Here is a 22,116-nt window from a genome sequence, read left to right as displayed (position 1 = left end):
TTTGCTCTCAAAGTCCACTCTGATCCGTGAGCTGCTTCCTGCACCCTCTTCTCCCATCACAGGTCCAGCCCGTGTGGTCCCTGCAGTGGCTTCCTTGGCAGCCAGAGGGATCCCGTGAAAACCTGAGTCCGATCATGTCACCGCTCAGCTCAAAACCCGCAATGGCCTTCGTCCCACCGGAGTGGAAACCAAATCCTTCCTCTCCATCTTCTCTGATCAAGTCCCTATCTTCTCTCTTTTATTCACTCCACCCCATCCCTGATGGCTCCTTTTATGCGTCGGCTTGACTGGGCCCATACGGTGGGGCCAGACACCTGGTCAGATATGATTCTGAGCGTGTTCGGGAAGGTGTTCCTGGGAGAGACTCACATTTGAGTCAGCTGACTGTGTAAGCCGACAGCCCTTCCCAGTCCACTGACAGCCCGAAGGGAACGCGCTGACTGACGAGGGGAGGATTCCTTCTTCGCCTGGCTGTCTTCCGGCTGGGACTTCTCTGCCTTCAGACTTGGACCCATACTAGCGCTCACACCAGCAGCTCTCCTGGGTCTCCAGCCTGCCAGCTACAGATTGTGGGACTGCTCAGCCTCCAAGATGGCACGAGCCAATTCCTTGTAGTAAATCTCTTTATACATGTATGCCTATATCTACAGGGTGTCAATAGCTATATGGCGTATCTATATGGACAGGTGTCTATTTCGACAGTATTTATAGCATGCCTCCATTTATAGCGTATCAATATCTATGGTGTATCTATATCTAGAGCATGTCTATATCTATATCTACAGCCTTTCTATATATTTACAGTGTATCTATATCTAAGGTGTGTCTATCTTTGTCTACCGCATGTCTATATCTTCAGGGTATCTATTTCTATAGCAGGTCTGTATCTACGTGTCTATCTATGTATGTCTCTATCTATAACGACAATGTAGCTATATCTACCCCTGTTTCTATCTATAACTACAATGTATCTATGTCTATAGCAAGTCTGTGTCAACATCTACCTCCGGTCTATATCTATAGTGTGTCTATATCGGTATCTACAGTGTATCAGTATCTACTTCTACATCTGCCCATTGGTTCTGTGACTAACATACCCCCTGCACCCATCTCTTCTCCCAGATAAACACAGGATTCTTCCCTCATGGCCCTCAAGGCCCCTGTGCCTGAGTCCCTCTGTGACTACCTGATCAAGTTGCACTCTTTCTCAGACTCCTTCTCTGCTCTCAGACTGTTTTTCTCTAGCACTTACTACATTCTAACCGTCCACGGATTTTACATAACTGTTTTTTTTTTTTAATCTGTACATCAAAGTAGTGCTTTTCATTGGTTTTGGTGCACAATCGTGTCCCCAGGGCCAATAATGATGCTGGACGTGGAGCAGGTGCTCGGTAAAACGAGGCGACCAGACAAATCTCGAGAGAAGAGCCAGGGAGCCTACCCACTCAACTCTGTCCAACTAAACCAGAGAACCTCGACAAAATGAGTGAATTTCCAACAAAACAGAAATTACCCAAAGGATCCAGGAGGAGAGAATCTAAACAGACCAATTGCCAAGAAGAAAAACTGTCAGATCGCAAATCCAAAGTCTAAAATAAGAGCAATGCAAATTAAAGCCATAATGAGACAGCGTACTGGAGCGCAAATGACAGGACACTGCCACATCCTTGACTCGTCACACTGGCAAAGATCAAGAAGGTTGAGCCCTCCCTGTGTCTGCTGGATTATGGCAGGGGGCGGGGGGGGGGGCAGGGCGGACAGCCTCCGCTTCACCGCTGGTAGGAGGAACACCAAGGTCATTTCTGGAAAGCAGCTGATGTGCCGCAAAGATGACAGATGCACGAGCCCCGAGACCCAGCAATTCCACTTAAAAATTATCCTCCAAACACGCGCACAAGGGCAGAGTATGCACCAACTCGTGCATACCCAATAGCCCCAACAGCGGAGTTTAGGATCAACGAAATGCCCATCCGCAGGGCACCGGGTTCAAAGGGGTGGCTCGTCATTTGTGAAGGATGCAGATATCAGAAAGGCCCAAGCAGCTGTCCGGGAGGGCAGTCTGTCAGCTGACTCCAGCACATCATGCTCACGTGCCTCCCGTTCTCCGGTCTCTGTCCCAGGTGTCATTGGGGTTTGTGACTTTCATCCTGTCTGTGTGTGGAGGACTCTCTCCTGGACCGTAGCCTCGGACATCCAACCACCTCCTGGATACGCCCCTCCCACGCCTAGCAGGGCTCATTCTTGACTTCTCGGTCCCGCGCTCCGCTGACAGCTGCTCCGTTCCTCCAGTAGCTCGGGTCCAAAGAGTGGGAGCTGTCCTCGACCCCTTTTGTCTCATGCCCAGGTCCGACCCATCAGCCAGTCTCATCAATTCCAAAATACACGTAGAATCTCACTACTTCCACTGTTGCTGCCACGGTCCAAGCCACAGTCCTCAAGGATTTCAATAGTCTTAGCTGATTTCTCTGCCCTCACCTCCCTACAGTGTACTCTCAACACAGAAGCCAGGGTTTCCTGTGCTTTTGATATATTTTCAATATATGTATTAAATCTCTTCTGCTTCAAACTCTCTAATGGTTTCTAATTACCAAAGCTCTGGGGACTCTCTACGCTGTCTCCTTGTACTTTTCTAATGCGGCCTCCTATTCATGCCCTTCTGTCATCCTCTCCAGCCACATGGATCTCTTTGTGGCTCCTCCAACGTTCCTGGGTGCTCCTGCCTCAGGGCCTTTGCACTTGCCGTTCCCTCTGCCTAGACATCTGGGCAGAGCTCATTTTCTCAGCAACCTCAGGCCTTGGTGCTCACAGCTCTTCAGGGAGGACTTCCTGACCCTCCTGCACCCCCAAGGCCCTGCTTACTGCTCACTGCCACGCTCTTCAAGGACTGATGTACGGTTTCCTTCATTTGAGAACTGTCTTCCCCCCACCCCATCTGTTCCATGAGAGCAGGTCTTATCCGATGCTCTGTTTTCTGCTCCATCTCAGCCCCAGGAACTCAGGTGGGGGGAAGCATGGAACAGATGATTTAGACTCTGGCCTTGGGGACCCCCCCTGGAGGGGCAGAGGGTGACATCAGGTAGGAAAATGTTGAGACAGAGGAAGTCCCAGGGGCCAAAGCAAGAGGTAAGTCACAGGAAGCTTGCTGAGGAAGTCCAGGTGGTGGTCTAGACATTGCTTGGCTTCCCCCAGGGACAGGGAGCTCACTACCTCGCGACCCATTGTCCTCAGCCTGGTCCTCCCTGCCTCTAGTGGCCCTTCTGAGACACGGCGCCAGCAGCAATGTCCCTCCTCCCTTGTCTTCGCTCCTCCAGGCTGATGTGGAAATGAGGCTCTCCTTTCTCTGAGGGGAGGCAGCCTCGCTCCTGACCTTGGCCAAAGCCTCCATGAGGTTGTCCCTGCTTCTGGGCCCCGCGGCCAGGCCAGCCTCTATATTTCCCCAGAGCCCTTTCTCTGGAGAGCAAAATCTGCTCCAGTCACTGCCCAGAGGGAGATATGTGGGGATGGCAGCCACGAAATTCAGGCTGGTGGAACCATGCGTGTGTGCGTGAGTGTGTGAGTGTGTGAGTGTGTGTGTGGGGGCTGTGGGGGGGGCGGGGGATGCTGAGGGCTTCTCGATACTGCTCTCACAGTGGGAACGTGGCATTGACTTCACTCTTTTTTATGCCTCATATATGCATTTTACATATATTCTTTTATGCAGAATGAAATACTTTGAAATCAATAATGTTAAAAAAAATTGGTCATGGTTTCTTCAAAGGGAAAGTTTTGATGCCTTAGCTGGGCACCTGGAGCCTCTTTCCACGTGGTCTCCACTTCAAAGGACTCCCCGGAATGCCCAGTGTGCTCCCACATGCTGGGAGCACCTCCCCTTTCTCCACTTGGCAAACTCCTACTCATCCTTCAAGACCCTGCTCAGAGGGCCTCCCTTCCACGCAGCGTGACTTTGTGACAGTCAGGACCACGTGGCACTGGCATCCCCTCCCATTGAGAGGCTGGGGGGCGGTAACGGCCACTGGTCTTGGGGCAGGCCCGGGTTTGGGTCTCTGCTCTACCCCTTGCCAACTGTGTGACCCTGGGCAAGTCACTTCACCTCTCTGGGCCTCAGAACCCACCTGATGCTGCTCCAGGCCTGTGGGACCATCCTCCTTGCTGGCCAAGGTGACTTTCACTGCTGTGGACGCTCCCTGCCTGGCTGGCTCTCGGACTTGGCCTATCAGCCCCTGCCCTAGGGGATACCATGCCTCAGAGCAAAACTTCAGCAAAGGTCAAGTTCGGTTCTGCTTTTGTGGCTACCATGCCTCGGCCATGCAAGGAGTGCAGGGAGCACGTGTCCCTGTCCCTGGGGCTGTCAGTCCTCCTGGGCACTTTGCAGGTGGCCTGGCCCCTCATTGCCAAAGCCCGGCGGAACCCGGGGACAAGTGGCCGCTGCTCCCCTCACCCAGTACCCAGGTCAATGCCTCCTACCAGGTCCTTCTGGAAGCCCTCATCGGTGGCATCTTCTGCCAGGCTTGCATTGGGTGTTGCAGGCACAGACCTGAGTCAGGTGTGGGCTCTCCCCTTGAGGGCTCTGAGCTGGTGGGAGAGCCACACAGGGGCCCCCAAACAAGAGTGGGAGGTCCAAGTGGTGTCAGGGGTGAGGTCCTGGGGGCCCTGGGGGCAGGGACTGGACAGAGGCAGAAGGGGGGCTCAGAGAAACCTCTTGGGGAGCCGGTGCCTGAGCAGGTCAGGAAGATGAGGAAGGTATGCAGGAGGAGGGGCACAGCCTCAGTCAAGGCCATTCAGAGGCTCTTAGTGGGTGGCTAGATGCTCCTGGCAGGGGTGTGTCTAGAGATGCGGCAGTCACCGAGCACTTCCCCTGCCAGGAGAAGGCATTTGGACATGATCCCGGGGCTCTGAGAGCAGGCACAGGCACTGCTCCTTCCTGATCCTAACAAGGGCAGGAGTCCGGGCTGATGGGGGTTGGGTATTTCTTCTGTGCAAGCACTTTCCACGCACGGTCTCACTCAGCTCTCCCTGCGAGGCAGGCCCATTATCTCCCCCATGTACTGAGTGGGAGACTGAGGCTCAGGAAGGAAATGGAACTTGCCCAGGGTCAGGTGTCTAATTAGTGCAGTCTGGGCTGCTTGCCCCTGTGCACGGCCCTCGCTCTGGTGCAGGGCAATGGGCTGGTGGGCTGGGGGCAGGTCCCTGGCGGGCTGTGGGCCACTGCTGCCCCCCCCCCCAGGGGAGAGGTGCAGAGCCTGGGCCCCGTGGGGGGGGGCGGTGTCGGGCCCACGAGGAGGGAAGGGAGGAGGAGTGTCCCAGCTGGTGTCTGCCGCCTAACTGGGAAGATAAGACAGAGCACCTGGCAATTTGAATAACAATGAACATTTCCAGAAGGCTGGGAGAGTCGGTGACAATAACCGTTGCTGACAAAAGCAGAGGAGTCACAAGGCCCAACAGACTAATTGCCAGGTGAGCTGCAGACAATATGGTCCTCTGAGCCATGATAGCTGGGTTTGCGTGGCGCGGATTCTGCGCCAGGTGCAGGGCTAGGCGCTTCCCGCAGCCTTCCACTGCAATCCCCTGGCAACCCCAGGAGGTGGAGGCCTAGTGTCCCCATCTTACAGGGGGCCAATAGGGCGGGCATGCTGAGGGCAGAGCTCTTAGCCACGAAAGAGGCGGTCTTGGGAGGCTGCCTGGAGGAGGTGTGTTTGTGTAACACAAGCGCTGGGAAGATACAACATAAAGCCATGATGAGTCGCCCCTCCCAATTCAGGCCCCCAAAGAGGTCCCTGTCCCGGTCCCTAGAAGTCGTGAATGTGGCCTCACACAGTGAAAAGGAGTCTGCTGGTGGGAGTGCGTTGGGGACCCCTCGATGGGCGGTTCATCCTGGGTTATGCAGGTGGGCCCGGTGTCATGACAGGGGTCCTTCAAAGAGGGGTCCAGGGGGCCAGAGTCAGAGAAGGCAAGGTGAGGACAGAAACAGGTCAGAGCAGAGCCAAGACTGAAGGCACGAGCCACGGAATGTGGATGCCTCTGGGAGCTGGAGACGCAAGAGAGCAGATTCTCCCCTAGAAACTCCAGGAGGGGCCAGCTCCTGGACAGCTGGACAGCAGGTGTTCCTAAGACTCATCTTGAACTTCTGCATCCGGGCTTCACGTTCTCCTTCCTCGCGTTAGGCGAGAGCTAGGAGGTGAGCACGGGCGCGGGTCCCAGCTCTGAGCACTCAGCGTGGACGTGGTTCATAGCAGGTGGGACAGCGGGCCGCCCTCCTCTCCAAAGTGCCCCGGGTACCCAATTCTTTCCCGCTCCCTGGGTCACCAGGAAAGATGAGAAGCTAACCCAACAAAGATCTTATTTGTGGACAAACTGGAATTACTTTGCATTTTATAGGACACTGTGTCATTTGAAAGACTTGAATGTGAAACCTCACTTTCTTTCCCTGAGGAAGAAGATGGCTGTCATCCCGGGGAATGGGAAGGCCAGACGGACGGGGGAGGGAAGGGCGATGCTCTGGTGTCGGCTACTCCCCGCACATTCCACAGACAAGATGTTGTGTCTGTGTTTCTAGGAGCACACGCATTGCTCTGGGGTGGGGACAGGGACGACGCATCATGGGAGCAATGGGCAAAGGGCAGGGCATCTGGTCCTGGCATCTGAGGCCAGGGGGCCACATCCCTTAGGCTGACCCTGCTCCTCTGAGGACATGCCCCTTTAAGCCTCTGGACACCATGCCTCCTGGTTTCCTCCCGCCTCACGGGCTGCTCCCCCATCACTGATGTCTTTCCCAGTTCCTCCCTCCACCCCAAGAGCTCCTACACACTTCGTCCTCCCCCCAGGCGACCTCCAGTCCCTTCCATGACAAGCGCCCTTGGCCAAGTTCAAGCTGGCTGCAGCCTAGACCTTCCTCTGAGATCCGGCTAGTCTGTGGCCCTAACATGACCCCCTGAGGCTCACAAGCATCTCAAACTTCAGACATCCCACGCCGCTGGTACCCAAAGCCACACGGACCCCTGGGGTCCCATCTCAGAAAGTCCCATCAGTGTATCCCCGGTGGCTCGGTCCAGGGTCCCAGCTATCCCCTTTGGAGCCCCCTCTTCCTTACCATCCCCCCCGTCCCCCCAGCCAGGCTTGCAGGTGCTACCCCCGACTTTCCTTCCGAGGCACGAGTGCACCAGTGTCCTCTGCCTCAGTGCCGAGGACCTGGCTTATCGGGCAGGCTGCGGGGAGCCTGGAAGGGCTGACCAGGTCGGCGCCCCGCAGACACGGGGCCCACGGGGAGCTGTGCCTGGCTTGGGAGCTTCATGACCCAAGCCCTGTGCGCAGCCTTCCTCCCATCCCCTCACCCTCCTGGCTTCTGGATGTTTCTTGGGGAGCTCAGGGGGTCTTTAAACATCTACATCCTGAAGGTTAATTTTTAATGCCACTTTGGTAAATATTTGATGTCACGGCTTTTGCAAGACAGCCGCGTTGCGCATTCAGTGCCACAAAGGGATGCAGACGGAGACGCTGTCCTCTTCGACCGCGGCCTCTGTCGCAGCCCCACCTCCTCCTGCTCTACAAAAATAAAGACTCTCCCTTTGCTTCCTGTTATGAATTTTTCAAGGGCTTTCCACATCCATTCTGGTCCCCAATCGGCGTCTCCATTAGCCAGAGAGAAGAAGGTCAGAGGGGTTTTAAGTTGAAAGACGCCGCGGAAGCATGCCATCACACGGGGAAAGCGAAGCCTGGGGAGGGACGAGGCTGTCCAAGGTCAGACAGCGAGCAGGCGGCAGAAAGAGACCGACAAGCCCCCATGACTCCCAGCCCAGGGCTCTGCTCCAGGCACTGGGAGCCGCAGGAGGACCCAGGCTGTCCGCGGCCTCCCCCATCTAGTGGGCACAGATGTGATAACAGACCACATGGGCCTGGCTGTGTTGAGAGTGGGGAGCAGGGAGGGAAGACCTCGGTGGGAGGATGGGGGCCTCGGGGAGAAGAGCAGCCTGGGCAAGGTTTTGAGGGATGAGTAGGAGCTCGGTGCAGGGGAGCTGGGGTGGGGAACCCAGTGAGGTGACCAGGCTGGGAAGCGTGTCTCATGGGCAGAGACAGGGTCTGACATATTCTGTGTACCCAGCCCTGGACGGGAGGGGAGCCGAGCTTTGGTCCCTATTTTGCAAATCCTTGTGAAATGAACGTGCTTCCCAGCTCCGGAGCTGTCTGTACCTCGCCCTTGACCACGGCTCCTGGAGCCCTGGCCCTGGCTCTGTCCCAATCTCTGTGTTCCCTCCTGGGGACTGCTGACCCGAGGCTGTTTTATGTCATTGCTCACCTGGGCTGCCTCAAATACCCTGGCCCATGCCCCCAGCCCTTTCTCTGGCTGGAGCCAGGGTCATAGCCAAGCATGAGAGGGTGCACACAACACACACACTTCTGCACACACACACAAGATGTTGACATCCCACTACACACACACTAAGGCCAAACCACACACACACACACACACACCCCAGTCTCTGGCTTTCCTGGCTGGCCTCAGAACCAGAGAGAAGGCCGTATCTCCTGGGCAATATGTCCCAAGCCCACCAATGGACACGATCTCTGCCGTCGAGACAGCCGCCCCGTGGCGTCCTGCCTTTCCTCCCTCTGCCGATGCCACCAACCACGAGAGGCTCCTTCCCCTGGGATGGATTTTCAGGGGAGAAGTAAGCAGCGCTTCACTACTGGGCCACCTTGGCCGGGGACACATCTGGACGCCGGAGGGGATGAAGATGTACCCCACAGGGTCATGTGAGTGACGGCATCAGGGCCCAGGCGGGGCCACCGCCGCTGGGCTGGCAGGGAATAAGGCGTTTATCACAGGAGTTCCCGTTGCCACACTCTGGGGCAGCGAAGGTCGAGAATGGGGAGTCAAAGGCTCAGAGAAGTGTCCCTCAGCTACACCGGGTGGGAGAACAGGACCCATCTGCAGGGGTCTGGGAGCTGAGAGGCAGCCAAGGGACCCGGGGTCCACGGGTCCATGGGCCCTTGGAAGGGTCTTGCCTTCCGTGAGCTCTCTAGAGCATGTCTGTGGGATGTGCGGGCCGGGGTCAGCAGTCAGGAAGAAGAGCCGGATGCAGACGGAAAATCTGTGACACACGGGGGCCTGGGGCACCTTTGTAGCCGTGTCTCTCTAGCTTTGAGACCTCTAGGCCCCAGTGATGCTGTCTGGGGCTTCCAGAAACTCAGACAACTCTGGCCGGCCTTGCCAGGGAAGTGGATTCCGGGATACGAAGAGCCCAGGCTAAACAATCTAGCACAATCTATCCCTTTTTCTTGTCTGGTTGATGAGCTATGACATAAACTCTCAGCAACCTCACACTGGGAGAAGGGGTGGAGGCGGCATTGGGCAGGGACCCCTTTCCCTGCAGCAAAGTAGACAGAGACCAGGAAAGGGGGAGGTTTTGGAGGTCCCCAGCACATCCGCAGACGCCTTCCCCATGCTTGCCCTGCCAGGCAGGGATCATTGGCTTCCCCACCGATGTATTAGAGAGGTGAAGCAGTTTGCCCAAGGATGCACAGCTGGGCAACACAGAGCTGGGTGCCAGCCCAGCCCAGGGGATCTCAGGAGACACCAGGGTCCCTGTTGCCACCCGGGGGTCTGCCCCACCCAGAGATTCCTGAAGGCACAGATCCCAGGACTTGAGGCGGGTCGGAACCACACCCAGAGCCTGCGGCCCAAGCCATCGGACAAGGAGCTCTCCCTGAACTCTCCAGGGCGCCTCTGAAATAACGTGAAGACTATTCCGGAGGGCGTGTATGAGCAGCCGGCGCCCTCTCGGCCCGCCGGCGAGCGTTGGTTTCCATCATTCTGACGGCAGCGGGATGCCCACGCGGGAGAGTCTCACTGCGCAACAAGCATCTATTCCTGGGAGCAAATATTTTCACAGCTAAGGCCAGAGTTTGAATGATGGATGGAATGAAGAAGGGAAGGTTCCCCGGTCCTCCCTGGTCTACACCGATGGAGATAAATTCCTGCTTCTCTCGCCCTGGGTTGCCTGATCTCGGAGCCGGGCCCATCAAGAGCCCCTGAACTAAACGGTTCGGGGCACATTACAGCTGTGGGCCCAGCCTCATGGCAATCTCGCAGCCTCCGCATCACTCTGCTGCAGCCCAGGGGGCGATCAGACAGAATTCCGGTCTAATCGACGTGAAGGAACATCCTCTCTTCTCGCAGGCAATGATCCCCCAGATTTGTCCAGGCCTCTGTGGAAACATCTCTTTGTTAATTGCTCATTCGAACTGGCATGTTTGTTTACACAGGAGCCGGCCACAGTGACCGGGTTAGGGAATCTTAATTGATTTCAGACTAGTGTGCTGGTTGGGCAGCGTGGGTTCACCCTGGGGCCGCATGGCTGGGAGTGGGGACAAGGATGAGGCATGACTGACCACGTGGGTCACGTGGCAGCGTGCTGCTAGGAATGGAGCGCCATGTGGCTGAGCCCCTGCTCTGTGCCAGGTTCCTGGTGGGCTCCATCTCTGTCCTCCTGATTTTCACATCCAGACAAAGGGGCTTGGGAGGAGCCAGTGACTTGCCCAAGGTCACAGGACCTATGGATCTGGTCGGCTGGACTCGTGGTCCTAGCTCGTCCCCCTGGGCCCAGAGGCAGTGAACCTATCTGGAACTTAAGCTGGAAGAGGTCTCTGCAGACAGTCAAGTCTGGTTTAGTTCATTTTGGACTTTTCCAGAAACTTCTATAAGGTATACTCACCCTGTGACTGAGTACATTGATTTTCCAGATAAAGTAAGTGGCCAGGATTGATTTTCTGCCCATGATTGGTTGGGGCTCCTTGCGGGAGGGGCTGTGGCTCTCTTATCTTTTAGTCCCTGCACTTGGCCCAGGCACCGCCAACCCTCAGCCAGCATAGGTTGAAGGAGTGAACTAAGAGCATCCAGCCACATGCTCACCACAGTGTACTCTGGTGCTGAGAAGCTGAAGTGGAGGGGGCTGGCAAGTTTGCAAAGGGGCAGCGCAAGATGTTCCCTGTGGGGACCAAGAGCCAGATGGGTGATCGGAAGTTCTGACTGGTCCCCCTGCCTTCTCATCTCCCTTATTTTCTTTGCTCCAGGAAGGAGCAGCCACAGGAAAGGGTGGATGAATCCCCTTTCCAGGACCACCTTCCCTCTTGCCCCAGCTACAACCGCCCGGGATTCCTGCCTAGGGGTGTTCCTGGAAGCACTGGGATCCAGTTTCACAAGCAAGCAAGGACATGTTCACTGCTCCACACTAAGATTCACAGACACGGTCGGAGGTGCTGAACACGTGAGCCTTTGAAACACCACGTGCAGTGGCATGCCAGTGAACATTTAAAGACCAGATCTCGTGAGGAAAAAGCCCTGATTTGTAACATTTGCTGCCCATTGCCATGGTGTAAATACCATCAGTGGGATGTCAGAGGTGGGAAAAGATGCGATAACCAATATCACGTAAGTTTCACTACACACACGCAAGATATATAAAAGCTCAAGAGCATAGATGGTAGGAAATGTAGCAAAATCACGAGGAAGTGACAAGTGTCAAATGTCTATTACTTTTGTGTTTCATATAATTTATTTAATTGTTGGCTTATATCATTTCATTTTTATAGCAACTGTATTCAACAATGGGCTCACAAAATTCCTAAAAAATTAACTACTAGCTCTTGTGAGCCAGTGCAAGGAAGCCCCATCTTGGACTATGTTTATACATTTGTTTTAACATTTTTTTTTAAAAGATTTTATTCATGTATTTGTCAGCGAGAGAGCCCAAGCAGGGGGAGTGGCAGGCAGAGGGAGAAGCAGCCTCCCCACTGAGCAAGGAGCCCAGGGCAGTACCCCATCCCAGGACCTGGGGATTGTGACCTGAGCCAAAGGCAGAGGCTTGACCAACTGCACCACCCAGCTGCCCTATACATTTGCTTTAATGTGTATTAGGAAAAATATAACTCTTAAACCAAAGATATGATTGCTTAGAGCAAGTCTGAGTTGTTTTTTTTTTTTTCAAAAAGCAACTTGAATTAAAGCCAATTAAAAATGTATTAAGTATAACAGTAGAGTGGAAGGAGATACACAGACAAGAGCAACACCCAGGAGCGAGTCTGGAACACAAAAGTTGCTTTATGGAAATGCCTTCAATTACCACCTGTCTTGGGGGCAGTAACATAGATGGGCAACCCACAAGAGAGGTAATATAGTTAATTAACAAGTGAAAAGAAAGGAGCTCAGTCTCGGCTAACAATCAAAGAAATGCAAACCACATAAAAAATGAGGGGCCCCACCCTCATAAGCTGCTGCTAGTGACAGTCCCCGTGGGGAGGAGCCTGGCACTGGTACAAAGAGCCGTTACAGCAGTCACGCCCCTCGACTCAATCATTTCCCTGCCTGAAATGTATCCAGAAGAAATACATCATAAAATGGAAAACCATAAACACTTAAAGGTGTTTATTGCTGCCCCTAATCTTCTGGACTATGTTTGGCCTCCTGCAATATTATTTGTTGTAATAAAAACAATTGTAAGCTGTACAAAGGCCTTGCTGCAGGGGAAAAGCGCAGTAACGCTAGCACATGGGTACTACTACTGGGTAGCTACTAAAATGATATTTAAGAAAATTAAGTAAAACCACAGGATAATGGCTAATGTAATGCTAAGTGAATATAATTAGAAAGCAAAACACGAACATCATTATTAGGAAAGTATTAACCCACGTGCATAAGAAAGCAGAAAATGCAAAATACCCAGAGTTGTATGGCGGGTACTGTGTGGCCTTCCTTCTCTATTCTACTCGTCTCCTAATAACCACAACAATAATTGCAATTAGTGTGTCTTGAGGCACCTGTCACTTGTTGGGCCCTGCGATAACCCTTGCGATCATCCCACAAGGCAAATCTACCTGTGTCCATTTTACTGACAGGGAAAGTGAGGCCAGAAGAAGTTAAATAATTTCCACAGGCAGGAGGCAAATAGGGAGCTGCCAGGTAATGGACAGGGACACCTAGGTGGACAGACAGGGACGCCTGGCTGCCTCAGCATCTCCTCGGGGCTCCAGAGAGATTCTGACGGCCGGGAAAGACCTTCACAGATCTTCACAGCCAGAGGGAAGATGAAGCCGCTGCCCCCAGACCAAACCAGACCAACCACATGCCCCTGGAGGATGCTACAAAGCCAGTTCCGGGTCAGCACCCGCACCAAATTCTCAGCTGCTGTTGGGCCCCGGCCAGAGAGGGTTTGGTGTGCCGGTGCCTGGAGCTCCAGGCCTCATGTGCTTCGGGGGATCCTCAGGCTCCTGCCCCAAGGGTGGGACCAGACCAGCATGGTCATGTCCAGCATGAGGTCACGTGCTTCGTGAGCACCACTATACTGCTTCCCACTCAAAAAATGTGGGCTTTGGAGTCAGCTGGGCTTGGGTGTGAATCCCACCCGACTCCGCTGCTGTGCAGCTCAGGACAAGTTGCTAACTCTCTCAGCCTCCTTTCCTCCCGCATACATGGAGCTCAGGATGCCAAGCTGCTGTGTGGTTGGGGACATGGCTGCTGCTCAGCTCAACAGATCCTCGGGAAGTGGGAGGTACTGTAATTAATAATAATAATAATGTGATTCATTCATTTATCTGAGGCTTAATGAGTGCCTACTGCGTGCTGGGTGCTGGACAGATTAGGACGTATTCATTCAACACTTAGCATGTAGCACTAACTAATGGGGGTTGGGGGTATGGCTGAGCACCAGACAGACCAATCCCAATTCTCTTGGAGTCTCCTTACAGCAGAGGAGACAGATACCAGATAAGAAAACCAACAGAGCAAAAGGCGGTGAGCACCAGGAGAAGATGAGAGAGGATGAGGCGGGTACAGAGGGATGGCAGTGGTGGGGGGCTATGCTAATCTGTAGATCTTGACCAGGGAAGGCCTCTCTGATCAGGTAACATCTGGGCACGTGCCTGGTGGAAGGGAGGGACTGAATGGAGCTGGAATCTGGAAAGGGAGAGTTTCAGGTGGAGGGAGTGGCAGGTGCAAAGGCCCTGAGGTGAGAGTGAGCTTGGCAAGCTCCAAGAATGGCAGGGAGGCCAGTGTGGTTGGAGCCAGTGGGGGAGATGAGGCCAGAGGGACTGGGGAAGGGTGTCAGATCAGATGTTGGCCACTGAAAGGATTTTGGATTTATCTTCTAGAGAGAGGGGAGACATTCACCGGCTTTGATTTACATATTAAAAGGATTACTCTGCTGCTGCGGGGGACAAAGAAAGGAAGCAGGAGGAGATTCAGAAGGTACCACCTTGGTCCAGGCAAGAGGGTGGACCAGATGGTTGGTTTTGGTAGATGGGTACTGAGGGCGGATTCGGGGTCCATTTTCCTGGTGTCCCTGATCAGATGTGTGAAGCAGCAAAGAATCGGGATTTTGTCCTGAGGAGATGGCGGGAGGGCAGAGGACACTGGGTGTGATAGTTTGCGATGTCTACTGAACACCTGAAGGGGGCGCCTGTGAACACTCAGGGTTTGCATAGCTGAGTCTGGAGTCGGGGTGAGGTAGGGGAGTGAGGACACTGCAGCGGAGACAGACCCGGAAGTCAGGTGCAGAGGGACAAGTCTGGATCCGGAAGTCAGGGGCAGAGGGACAAGTCTGGAGCTGGCATGCCAGTAGAGTTCCCATGGGTGGGTAGAGATGGACAGCAAGGGTTCAAGGAAGGAGACCTGGGCCCTCTGGTGTCTAAGGCTGTGTTGATGAGGAGGGAGCAGTGAAGGGGCCCAGTGAGGGGCTGGGAACCACGGGGGTGGTACGAGGACCTGGACCTCCCCAGAGCTCCCCACTTCTCATTGGCTTTTCCCATCCTCTGGGATTTAGCTTGAGCAGCATTCTGCCTAGATGTCCATATTTCCACCTCCAGAAAACTCCTACTCATCCACCGAAACCCTTTCTGGGAGTTGGTTGCTCCCTGGCCAGCTAGTGCTCAGACCCACGGGGCTGTGGACCCTGGGAGAGCTGACTGCTGTCCTCAGCATTGCAGAAGACCCGCCATACCCTGCCGTGATGCCAGGAGGGCAGGAGGAACACTGGCTGAGCGGTTTCTGCCTGCCACGATCTTCTGCGTCTCCTCTCGCTGAGCCGGACAGCACCGATTCTAGCAACCTGCTTCCAGGGGATGGGGTGTGGCTACGTCACCGGCTGGAGGGACGCCAGGAATCAAAAAATGGGGGAGCTAGAGATGAGCCCAGGTCTGTCTGCCTCTAACAGGTATTGCATCTAAATGCTCTGTTTCCCACCCATTAAAAAAAAAAAAAAAATCTTCGTAGCAGGTGGGGTTGTTCCCTTGAGGCCGGCGCTGCTGGAGGGAGGCAGCGCTCCATCCCTGGCCGTACTCGCTTGGGTGGGATGCTCGATGCCGGATCTGGAAACCCGGAGGCCGGCATGAGACAGAGCAATGCTCCGAGAGGTGGAAAGAGACCCACTGTGGGGGAGGGGGCAGGGAGTCAGAAGCCCCCGGTGGCCTGAGTCAGGGAAGTGGGTCACCGACTTACGGCCCATCATTTCTCAACGGACAATTAAGACAGCCATTAAAACCGTGTTATGAAGAATTCTCAATAATGCGGGAAGCTCGCTGAGACAGAATGTTGAATTAAAAACCCAAGATACACAACCTGATGTACAGATGGTAACAGCTGGAAGGTGGGGAGAGAGCTGGAGGGGACGATGGGCGGCACAGGGGTGGGCGAGAGGGCACTGGTGTCTGCGCACCCCCGGTGTTGCCCCGCGAGCACGGGCACTTTGATAACAGAAAATTGGGCATAAAAGGGAAGGACAGCGTGACCACTCCTCGGTGGAGGAAGTAGCCAAGCAGGGGAATAACAACGAGGGCTGGCCATCAGGACCCCCGTGGTCAGGCTCGGGGCTGCTGGGATCCTCGTCACCCTCTCCTGATGACCCCTGAGCTTCCGGGGGCCCGGAGGGGGTGAGAGGTTGCAGGATCTGTCCGGGTTCCACCGCTCAGGAGGGTAGACAGGGGATTCGAACTCTGGGTTGCCTTTGGCATTCCCTCCAAACCGCTTCCCTCAGCCCCTCCCCGCTGCTGCAATAGCGTAGCTTACTCGTTGTCACGAGGGAGAAAACCCACCGGCATAGACCCTGGTCACCTGGATGTGGTCTGGTCCTTTTCTCTGGACTCTGGGGCCCAGTCTGTCCTAAGCACCCTGACTGATCCCTTCCGGTTGAACTGGGGGTCTCTGTCTGGGTCTGCAGTGGTCCTCGGGGCAGGGACAGAGCAGAACTAGAGAAGGTGGTGAGACCCAGAAGACTTTCAGGCCTCTTGTGGAATATTATCCACAGGATAGCTCTCACCAGAAAAAAAAAAAAAAAGAAAGAGGCTCTCACCAGAAAAAAAAGAATCTGATCATTCCGTTAGAGAAAAGAACCTTGAGATGATCTCTGTTTCAGGGCAGCTGTTCCCCACGGAGACCCCGAGGGTCCTGACCCACCCGGGCCTTTGCACCTGCTCTTCCTCCCACCAGCGACACCCTGTTCCCCAGCTTATTATTTTTTTGGTCCAATTATTACTCGTCCTTGAAGATCATTCCAGCTGTCACCTCCTCCTGGAAGCTCTCCCTGATGCCCCATCTGGGCAGTGTACCGTCTGGGCTCCCTCCTATCACAGCTGATAGCTCATTCCCACTGTCTGCCCTGAGTCAGCCAGGCTGAATGTCCAGTTGCCCAGCTCAGTGCCTGGCCCAGGATGGGGGTGGGAAGATCGGCTCGTGTCCCTGCTCCTCTCTGGACTGGAATTGGACCCCACACCCCGTCTTCCTCCCGGCGCCTGAACCTTCCCCCTGCCCCGGTGTCTGTCCTGGCTGGTACCTGCAGCAGAGAGCCAGCTCCTGCCCAAGGCTTCCTGGGGCATCTGCAGCCCTCGAGCTCTGTCTCCTGCCTCCTGCCTGCCTTGTCCTGTCTGGCTCCCTGGCTGAGGGGACGAGGCTGCAGATGTGGCCCTGACAGCTGAGTGGCCCTCTAGGCTGGCCAGAGCAGACTGCCTGTGCTCAGACGCTGGGTCTGTCAGTATCCAGCTGGACGACCTCAGACCAGGTACCTAACCTCTCTGTGCTTTGCGTTCCTCATCTGCAAAATGGGGACGCATCAAATAAGAGCTTGAGAGCTGGGGACAAGGCAGCGAGCCAAGCAGACAAAACCCTCATTCTTACACGCTAGTCGGGTGGGCCAGGAACGGAGCTTGCCCTATTTGAGTGCTCTGCGCGACACCTGCTTGCCTGTGATTTTAAATTTGCCCCCTAGCACCAAACCCAAGCATTCCTCCTTGGGCCAAGCCTCCCTGGGGTCAGGAAGGACGGACTGACTGGTTGCTGGTGTGGAGGGTTGAGAATGTGGTTCCCAAAAAGGAATCAATGTTCCCTGCAGCCCTACTGTGTGCTCAGCTCTAAGTGAGGTCCCCTCCTTCACCTGCTGTCACCATTGTCCCGGAGAAGTGCTGCGACTCAGAGAGGGCCAGCAACTTCTCTGAGGACACACAGCAGATGAGGCCTCGGGTCCTGAGCCTGTCACCCCACCCTCCCTGTCCTCCCTGGTCATGGAGCCGTGCTACTGAGCACACACCTTCCTGTGTTTTCCCCAAAGCCGTGTGCACATGGTAGACACAGGTGGTGCGGACGTGGGAGTGTGCCTTCCAGGGGCACAGGCTGGGGTGGGAGGAAGTTAGGGTCCCAGCCGGCAAAGACAGGGGTTCTGGGGGACAGGCCCAGGGTTTCCTAGTCCAGCTGAGAGCCCCAGGATTTGAAACTCCACCCACTCCCAGACTCCCTGGTCTTCTGAATTCCAATCACCGATGCCTCCTTGGTATTTGATATGATGCCAAGGAAAGAAGATACTTGGTCTCCCTTTTTGTCTTCCGGCTTTCTGGAATTTCTTGCTGTTGGCTGGTGGCCTCCTGCAGAAACCACACATCAAGGATCTGGCTGCAGAGCCGGGAAGAAAGCGATGCCCGAGCTTTATTGGGAGGAAGGTTCCGGGGTCGGGTGAACTCCAGGGACCCATGGTGGGGGGCCTATGAATGAGTTCTGTAAAGAGCCAGAGGGTGTTCTGGGTTAGGGAGGAAGGAGGTGAGAGCGCTGCTGCTGCTGTGGGGGCTTTGCTGGTAGGCGGAGGCCTGTGGGCCGAGAGGGGCCCCGCACATCGCGGCCCAGAGTCTCGTTCTGCCTGAGGCCACATGACAGCTGCAAGCCTCTTGCAATTTCCAGGGTCACCGTGGTCTTGATTTGTGCTGTTTCCTCATCTGAAGTGGCTTTTCCATTTTGTTCTAACCTGGTGAACTCCCCCTCACTCCCCGGGACCTGCCTCCACCTTGCCTCCTCCTCCTCCAGGAAGCCCACCCTGATTCCTCCTTCCTCTGCAGTTCACCGTGGCCTCGCCCAGCTTCTCTGGACGCTTTGTGTAAACGCGGTGGTCCTCTGCCCTGCCCCATCAACCCGGAGCCTCCCCTCTACCACTAAAGGCACCTCCAGGGCAGGTCAGAGCCTGATGTGATTTGGTCCTGCCTGACACCACCCCCCTCCCCCATATGCCAAATCCTGTGCACACCCGAGCCACGCCCTGCCCTGGCCCAGCTTTCGGAGCTGCTCCTCTCCTTCCTGGGGGCCAGGTTAGTCAGGGTCCCCCACAGACTCCTGACATAGCGCCCCAGGCTCCTGGGGCTCCTTCCTTCAATCTGGGCCCTGGCGTCTCAGACACCACCGTGCGGAACCCCCAGGTCCCCCAGCGTGGCTCTCTCCCTACTCCTCGAGGGGCGGTCCCCAGATTTCCAGCCTTGGCGCCTCCCAGGCCCAGCCCAATCGTGCACACCGGAACCGGTAAATCGGACAAGACCCTAGGGCACTGAATGCCCACTGAAGTTAGAGAAACCAACACCCAGCTTCCCAGGCCGAGTCAGGAAGCTTCCCCGGAGCTCGGAAAGACTGAGAGGCCGTGGGGACTGGGCGGCCTCCTCCGGTCACTGCCCCAACCCACACCCCCCCGACCGGGCCTCAGGCCTCGAGGACTGACCAGAACCTGTGACCTCAGGGAAAGTTTTGCAGGATGAATAGGAGTGTTCCCCAGGGAGGTGGGAATTCGCAAGGGCTGGGGGGTGGCCAGGCCAGCGGGGAAGGACTAAGGCGGAGACGAGGCGGGAAGAGGCTTGGACGTGGGCAGCGGCCCGTGGCCATCGGCTCAGGGTCCTGCCGGGTCCTGGGAGACCTGGGAGTGGGGAGATCTGGCTCCAGCCCATGGACTTACTGTGTAGCCTCGACAAGTCACTTCCCCTCTCTGGGCCTGTTTGTTCGTGTGTAAAAGGGGATGATAACCTCACTGTGCCCGGTTCTGCAGGAGCGGAAATAGTCCTGGCAGACGGCGTCTATGCGGTGCGTGGCGCCCTGTCTCCCAGCACTCCGCTGGCCCCGGCCAGGTCGGAGGGAGGCGAGCAGCAGTCTGAGGCTTCAGGGAGAGCAGTGGGGTGGGGAGGGCCTCGGGGGCCAGGTTAGGGGCTGAGGCCTTACGGGGGCAGGGGGCTGGAGGGGAGTGGGAGGGAGGCTAGGGCCCCCGGTGGGCATTTGGTGTTCACGATGGCAACTACGGGGTCATGCTGCGATTGTCCCCATTTTACAGGTGAGAAAATCAAGGCTCGGGGGGCCGAGCTGGGATTCGAGGCAGATGTGTGTGTGCACATGCCGCCGCTGGTCCCCCTTGGCCTGCCACCGCAGCCAGGAGGGCACATGTCCGGGACAGCAAGGATGACAGCGCCATACATCAGAGGCTCTCTAGGCGGCCGCAGACTGATAGTGCGAGGTAGCGGCTAGCAGGCTGAGGCCACGAGGAGCCCTCGGTGGTGCTGAGCGGTGCCCTGGCCCTACTCTTCTTCCTTTTAGGCCACAAGAGCCCCGAGTGGGCAGTGGCACAGGGGGCAGGCCTGAGGGCTGTGTGAGGGGACGGGGTGACCGGAGGCCCTCAAGCTCAATCAAGTAGCACCAGCCGTGCACCCACTCTGTGCCCCGAGCACCAGACAGAGCTCCCTGCGGTGCCCTGGGCTGGGGTTCTGGCTGAGGGAGAGCGTGGCCTAGCATCAGTGATGGGATTCGTCAGCAGGTGGGAAGTGCGGGCCGAGGACAAACCTGGTGGGGGCCACGGGCTGGTGGCTAGAAGGCAGCATTTCTGGAGCTGGAGCTGGGTGGACTGTGTCTGGGGCCACAGAGCGCGGCTGGGTGGACGTGCGCCTCCTCCTTGAAGCCTCCAGAATTGCTTTCCCTGGGGTCCCTGGGGGGCTGCTTCAGTCCTACACCCCGGCCCGGGTTCTGACAGGTGGCAACGCCCTGCCATGGGCGAGACTGCGGCAGGGAGGACAGGGAGGTAGGCTGCCCTGGGGTGGGGCCCCGCTTCCATCTCCCCTTTGCTGAGTCCCCCGGGCAGGACAGTGACCTCCTCCGAGCCCCCCAGTTCCCACATCTGATGATGGGGCACGACATCCTTACCCCACGGGGCAGGTGGGAGATGACCCAGCGGCACGTGGCCGGCCTGTGCAGGGCGCCGGGTGACTGCCGCATGCATTTCCCCGTCAATCCTGGGGGGCAGGACCCCCACCACGTTTACCTGCCCACCTGAGAAAAGACTGCGAGGATGACCAACATGGGGCCCGGCAGTGGGCCAAGCCTCTCCCTAAGAATCCTCCCCTGGGTACCTTCATGGGGAAACTGAGGCACGGATGGTCGAATGACTTGCCTGAGGTCGCAGAGCCGACCACCTGTACAGGTGGCTCTTGGACCCAGGGTGTCAACTCCAGCCCCAAACAGATGTACTGCTCACACTCACGCTCACGCCAGCGGTGCCAACGATACCCAAACAACCCTCTTGCAGCCGCATCACATGGGACTGGGGGTCCAGTCACATCACAGTCAGAACAGGACAGACAGCCTGGCCGGACTCGGACAGCTGCTCCATGGTCTCAGCTGCGGGCAGGGGCAGGAAAGGCCAGAGCGGGCCACCAACCAGGGAGCTACGAACCGAGGGGCAAGGTGGCATGTGTCCCCAGGGAGGTCACCTCAGGCTGTGGGTGAGGAAGGGGAGGAGCAGGGCCACTGCGGGGGGAAGGGGCAGGAGAGAGAGCTGAGTGGTGGGGGTGCCTGGCTGGAAGGGGGCACAGGACTGGGGGGCCTGTGGGGCCCCAGCTGGTGGGGTCCGTGTCCGAGGGGGACACTGTTCGGATGACTCTGGGTGACAGTTTTGACATGAAGCAGCCCAGACTCTTGTTCTGGGGGAAGCACTGAGCACAGCCTGCCCCTGCCCCAGCCACAGCCCCGTGCCACCTGCTGACACCCCGCTGGCCACACTCAGCCCACGGCGGTCACAGCCCTGGCTCTCTGCCCAGGACACCTGCTTGGATGTGCCCTGGCCGTGCCCCAATCCCCATGCCACTGGCTCCGCCCCTAGGCTGTGTCACAGCCTCCTGTCCTCCCGTGAAGGTTCACTCATGTCTTGTGTATCACCTGTCCCCAGTGCCCAGCACCCGGCACAGGGCCAGCAAGGGGTGGGGGCCGGTGGGGAAACGAGCCCCCGGGGACAGTGCCAAGGAAGACTCAGAGATGGCAAACGCGGGGCCGAGGGGCACAGCGAGTGGTCCGCAGATGTTGCTGGAACCATGGCCTCCCACCAGGAGGCCAGCAGGTGACAGGCTCGCCAAGTCACCCCTTCCCCCATGGTAGGTACAGTGGGAAGCCCAAGCAGGAAGCCCCTCGCCCAAGGTCACACCGGATGTCGAGAGCAGACAGGAGCTGGAAGTCACCAAGCGAACCCGTATCCTGCGTCACATCCTCGCAGGCTTCTGACGATCTGTTTCACAAACGCTCAAAGGTTTATGGGAGCCCCATCCCGAGTCCACAATATGGGAACCTGAGGGGGACGCGAAGGGCCTCTGAGCTCCAAAGTTAAATGCCTCCCACTTAGCAGGGCTCGGGGACCGCGAGCTCGGGCTCTGTTTTGGACCTGAGGCACCAGCCCAGCGGCTGGGCAGGCCCGTTGCTCAGGGAGGCACGAGGTGTTCCGGGGGGGGGGGGGTGGGGAGAGAGAAAACCATCGTGCGCATGGGAGACTTCCAGCCCTCAAACTCGGATTTGGCCTCATGTAA

This window comes from Martes martes (genome assembly GCF_963455335.1).
Source record: "Martes martes genome assembly, chromosome: 8".
Lineage (NCBI taxonomy): Eukaryota > Metazoa > Chordata > Mammalia > Carnivora > Mustelidae > Martes > Martes martes.
The sequence above is the reverse complement of the archived record's forward strand: the minus strand, read 5'-3'. Positions refer to the sequence as shown.